Consider the following 6,398-nt stretch of genomic DNA (forward strand, 5'->3'; position numbering starts at 1 on the left):
CCCCTATCCCTAAACCTACCCATCACAGGAAACATTCTGCATTTACTTTCTAAAAAAAACTCATCCTGTATGATTTATTAGCATTTTGAAAAGTGAGGACATGGCCAATGTCCTCATATTTCACCCTCTCCTGGTAATGCCTGTCATACCCATGTCATTAAACACATTTGTGTCCTCATATTTCACAAAAACAAGCACACACACACACACACACACACACACACACACACACACACACACACACACATATGGTTCACTATCTTTGTGGGGACTCTCCATTGGCATAATTCTGTAAAAACTGTATATTCTCTTCCCTTACACTAACCCTACCCATCAAACAAAGCTATATACATTTTTAGAATAATAAAAAATTCATAATAATCTTCATGCATGTTATATCATATAGGCACCTCAATTTAGGGCCTTACGCCCGTTTCACACATGCTCCGTCTGCAGTGCGTGTGCGTTGCGTATTTTTTTCCGTACCCATGTTAACGGATGACAGCTTTCACACTGCACGCTGGTGCGGTCCGTCAGTCCGTTCCAGGAGCGTTGCGTCTGCAGCAGTGCACGGATCGTTTTCGTACCGAGTCTATTTTTTGCTGCGCTGCGCTGCGTTGCTGCATTAAAGTGATAGAACATTGTTCGCATTAAAATAAACATGTACTGACGCGAAAATCTAGTAATTTCAACACGGATGCATATCATTTAAAATATACTCTTGTTTCAAAGTCAACACATGGCTTTTTTTCTCAAGTAAAGCAACAAAACGACACCTTACCTGGCATTTAGGTAGCCTAAAAAATGTGCCATAATGGATAGCACTCGTACTTTCTTGGAGGTGAAATGCAAAGTTCTTCTTGACCTGCAGGATTTCTTTTCAAAGGGTTTAAAAACGAAAGAAAAGACGAGGGTCGGCTGTTTTTGAATAGACTCTAAGTTTCTAATTTAAAATGTTTATGATTTTAGGCTATAACCTATGTTTAAATGTTTTGCCTTTTGTGTGAGCTAAATCTAAAGTATATTTATATATAAATATGAATTAATGAATTGAAAAAATGTTGTTTAAATGTAGGCATGTAGCCTACGTTAACCTGTCTACTCAGAAAGATTAAACAAAGAGAATTGCAATTCTGGTGAGCCAAGATTAGTAACAACTTCTGGATTTTAAATAAAAAATCATTAATAAATGCTGTGTTTGTGGTATGTAAAAGCGGATCAGTTGCGGACTGCAAACGCAGCATATGTGAAAGGACTACAGGGTGTGGGGCTCCTGCAACGCAACACGCAACGCAACACGCACCGCACACGCACTGCAGACGGAGTATGTGTGAAACGGGCGTTACAGTGATAGTGTCAGAGTCAGTGTGCACTCAGGTTAAAGTCCCCACCGGAATAGAAACACACACGCACACACACACACACACACACACACACACACACACACACACACACACGCACACGCACAGTTTGTTCAATAGAATTAGCAAGGACATTGCATAGGCATCCATAGATTTTATATCACAGATTAATGATATTTTATATGGTAAAAACCAATGCCTTCCCCTAAACATAATCCTTAACAGAAATGTGCAAAACATTAGATTTAAATAAAAACATGTTTTGGCAGATGTAAATGTCCTCACTAATCAGTAGTCATAATATTTCACTATAAGTGACTGAGAACATTTGGCCCTCACAAGTAGCCGCACAAGTTTTGATGTTTTATGGGGACTTTCCATAGTCAAGTCAGGTCACCTTTATTTAGTGCTTTATACAATACAGATTGTTTCCAAGCAGATTTACAGTGTTAAACAGGAAAATATTTTTTCAATTCTGCTGTAAAGCAGCTCTAAAAAGACAATTGTAAAGTCATTATTTAGTTGAAATCAGTTCTGCTAATTCATTTCAGTCAAATAACTAAGTAAGTACATTAATTATGAAAGCATAAAGCAGCTCTAAATCAACAATATTGCTGAATATTAAATGTCCCCAAATAAGTAAACCAGAAGTGACAGCAAGGAACCCACCAATGAAGAACTCTGGCTCCCAACTTTATTGGCATGATTTATATGGATTACAACTGCCAAACAATTTAAGTTGGGTAAACAGGTGAATGGAATAAAAATACAATTTGCATATACACACATGCAAGTCATTTTGGTACCATACACATTTTAGGATTTAAAACTCTTATACACAAATTAAGTTTTGTTGACCTATATTACAAAAATATAAATATAAATTTCACCTAAAACATTATATTTGAATGTACAAACAAAGGAAAATGGCGCTAATTTTTATATAATTTCCTCATGTTGTTCTACACCTGTGGCTTTCTTTCCTGTGTGGAACACAAATTAATATATTTGATTCAAAAAAAAATGGTAACATGTTAGGTGACCACTGACTTACATTGTATGGAGAGAGAAAAACTACATCTCGAAATATCTTTTTATGTACCAGATAAGAAAGAAGAAACAAGTAAAATAGGTTTGGAACAACATGATGGAGTAGATGATAACAGAACTAACATTTTGGGGAGGTGAGCCATTAATATGCTATTTATAACTGCTTCCATGACTGATTTAGTTCAACAGCGCCATCTGCTGGATTCTCATGACAAATGAAAACAAAACAATACTGATCTTCATTTCAGCAGCCTTTATAACACTAGTCTGCATTGCTTGTTAAAAAATGTTTTCATTTATAACTCTCTATAAAGCATTATTAAGACATGTCTTCCATTTCATACAGCACTGAATTATTAAGAGTCCTCTGTTCTGAGTGATCCCTAAACCACTCATAGTACACAGAGTTTACCCTCTCTTTGTACGTTTTATGATTTTCTTGTTTCCTGGTCTTTTCAGAGACCTGAAAATAAAGACAAATTACAAATGAAGGACTCTTGGCATAGACTTGGGGTTTGACCGCAATAGTAAGTTCTCAATTCATACCTCGTTAAAAGAGACATGTGACCCCGAGTGTGTGACCTTTTAGAAACAGACAACCAATGAACAATAAACTATTAATAATCAGTATCCCCGTTTGTCTATATATTCAATCCATTGCTGTCCTTTACATTATGTCACAAGTGAATATAAATACAATAAAGATTTACCTCACGTCGTCGAGTTTTCAATAAATAGCAGATAATGAATACCAGCAGAAAAACAAAACACCAGATCACAGTCAACACCAAAACTAATGCTAAGTTGGCTAGCTTCGATGAACCTAGAAAAATAATAAAACAAAATTTAGAAATTGTATTGTCTGCTGTGTTTTTAAGCCACTATTATCCCTTTTGGAGCTAGATTGTATTAGATTCTGTACATAATTGCACCGAAAAACTGTAAATTTAACTGTAAGATCACAATCTCAACTCACCTGTCTTCGTTTTATTATTGGAACTCATTGTCATCCATTCATTTGCTGAATTCAAGATGGCATCCTAGCATGAGAAATACTTCTATAGGCTACCTGGTGTTTTCCTTTTATAACGACTAGGTAAACGACTTCTGAGAAGTAAATAACTGAAGACAATAAAAATCACCCTCTGATATGGACTGGTCGGCCCCTTGCAGCTGCAGTGTGCGAGTGTAGTCTGCTTGTAATGGGCCAACTGCGGTGGGCTAGTATTTTCACATTTCCTATTAGCGGCCTCACACAGGAAATGCCCTTTAAATTTTCACACCCTCAGAATTCTCCGCAGAAACACTTGATTCTAAACAAAATAAAGAGAACTAAAACAAAGAACTAAGCAATGCCACATGACTTTTGCTGTTAGTGTCACAAGAATAAGCTACATTTATTTGTAAAGTTAAAGTGAACATTGTAACAATGTTCAAGTTCAGGGTGGAGGGTTGAACTGGTAAAGCGTAAAGTGGGCCAAAAGCGGCAGTCCCTCAAGGTCGGAAGACTCATAACGTCCCACCAGGCATAGTCCTCTCTCGTCTTCCTAAGTCCTATGAAGTATTATTGTTGTATTTTGGATTCAATGTTGTGAATCATTTGTTGTTAATATATATATATTTTTTTAATCTTCCGAAGTCCTTCAGGAGCTCCTCAGTGGGACTCGCAACCGTTGTGGCGCGCAGGTGACGCTCGTTGTTTTCACTGCACTCGACTCTCCTTCACACACGTCCACAAGAACTTTACCCATTTAAATAAAACATTTCACAGCAGACTTGTTCCGTTTCAGCTGGAACTTATAAAAGGACTGTAAAATAAATAAATAGATAAATAAAAGGACTGTATTCATAACGTGATGGTGCAGTTATGTAGGCTATGAGAAGGTGGTGAATTATTATAGGCTAGGCCTATTAATGATGTTTAGATGCTTTAAATAGTAGGGTTTTTTTCAGATGGATTTTTCTGATGGTTTTTGCAAAACCTACGTGATATCTTGAAAGCAAAATGATAGGCTACCCATGAAGTTAGCTAAATCTAATGAAAGCCCAATTGAAGAAGAAACATTTAACCTAATGTATGTAAAATATTAGATTACACATATTCAACACATTAAGAAAAATAAATACTTGTAGAATATTTGTGTACCTAATCCATTATAATTCACACACACCCACACACATACATACACACACACACACACACACACACACACACACACACACACACACACACACACACACACACACACACAACACGCACACAAACACAACGTGTGTCCAAACCCTATATTATGGGTACAAAATGTCCCCACATGGATTCCAATATCCAAAATCCTTGTCGGGACATTTTTTGTCACCATGAGGTTAACAGTTTATAAATCATACTACGTTTTTTGAACATGTAAAAATGCAAAAAGATTGTGTGATGGTAGGTTGGATGGGATAACGACTACAGTATAAAAATCATTGTGTCTGAAGTCCCCATAAAACATCAAAAAACATGAAGTGTGGGTTCTGTGTTTTACATTTTTTTAAAGTATTCATTGATTGTATACAGATATTATACAAAATAAGAAAACAGAGATAAGATTTCGAGTTAAATGTGTGTGTGTGAGAGAAATCTGAATATGTAAACTTGTTTGTGTTGGAAAGCAAGAATTTTAACATTAGGATATTAATAAATACTGGCAGACAGTCTTGTTGACCACACATGACTTTTTATTGGCTATATCCACAGGTTTCAACTGACAATCATTTCTGCAGAAAAGGACTACAAGTTAGTAAATATGAATGAGATGATAAAGGCCTTAATAAAAGTTACTTATCAGAACAATTTTCCATTGAAACTCACAGTTAAGAACCAATAATCAATCAGAATTACTCTCATCATCCTGAAATCTGAGGTGTTCTTTTATGATTTGGAAAACTGTTGATCCGGGTCAGCTCAAACTCCGACTACAGCAAAATGTAGAATCAGTCTTTGCACTTTGCACTATAGTACACTGTGGTGTGCTAATGTGGGCTGTTTCTATTTGAGCTTCAAAGATCGTGAAAACAAGCTTCTCAAGGAAGTAATCTTATCTTATTAGCAACAGCCCTCAATGTTTCATTGTCGTTTCCACAAACCAGCTCTCGGAAATAAGACCGTGAGGAACTGTTCAGCAGAGACACAAAACAGAGACAAACCCTTTAATGACTGCTGTTAAAAATCAGCTTTGTGAATAGTCAATGCCGTCCTTCATATTAGTACAGTAACTAGGGGGCAAAATGATGACCTGACCGTTTGTCAGGGTTTTTTTATATAATTTTTTGTTTTTTTAACTTTATGACCATTGCTGTTTGCTTCTAAAATTCATCAGCTCATGCAGTCTGCCCAAGCATCTTGTGTTGTTGCCATTAAATAATGGTCAGTGTGATTTTGTCAAGTAAGATGTTCCTGGATCAACATATTTTGTTGATCCTGAAACAACATTCCTGTCTGAAAATGTAGTTCTAACACTTCCCATATCCATAAAATCAGGGTGAATAACACTGCTGCAGAAGCACCTAACCCTAGTTTTAAGCCTAAATTTGACATAAACCATAAACTTGTCCCTCAAATCGGATTGGTTGATTTGAATGTTGTTCCAGGATCAAATGTTAATCCAGAGGGCATAAATTACATTCACCTTGAAGGATATATCATCCACATACAACATAGCGCTAAAACATACAGAACATTTGTCTTTCAATTGTAGTTCCAGTCACTTCTTTGGGTTATGGAAAAGTTTATATTCTCTTCTTGGGAACAACATAAAATATATATTTTTTTACATTCAAACCAAACAAATATGAAACCATTAGCAGGGTGAAAAGAAAAGATAAAATGCAGGTAGTTTTAACTCCTTTGACATACCTGTTATCATAAACATTTGACGTGAAATGAACCATTTTTATACATTTTGTTAATTTATGTTATCGCTTTGGTAGAACTGTGGATGTTTTACA

The 6,398-nt window shown here is 36.0% G+C and overlaps 1 long non-coding RNA gene across 1 annotated transcript; it reads right to left on the reverse strand.

Annotated features, from left to right (window-relative positions):
* Positions 1 to 2,233: 2,233 nt before the first annotated feature.
* LOC137073929 (uncharacterized) lies at positions 2,234 to 3,607 on the reverse strand. The gene is made up of 4 exons (XR_010904825.1): positions 3,388 to 3,607; positions 3,122 to 3,234; positions 2,958 to 2,993; positions 2,234 to 2,874 (listed from the first exon to the last, which is right to left on the reverse strand). It is a non-coding gene; the product is annotated as an uncharacterized lncRNA (long non-coding RNA).
* Between the last annotated feature and the right edge of the window lie 2,791 nt (positions 3,608 to 6,398).

The sequence above is a fragment of the Pseudorasbora parva genome, chromosome 4 (assembly GCF_024679245.1).
Source record: "Pseudorasbora parva isolate DD20220531a chromosome 4, ASM2467924v1, whole genome shotgun sequence".
NCBI classification, from domain to species: domain Eukaryota; kingdom Metazoa; phylum Chordata; class Actinopteri; order Cypriniformes; family Gobionidae; genus Pseudorasbora; species Pseudorasbora parva.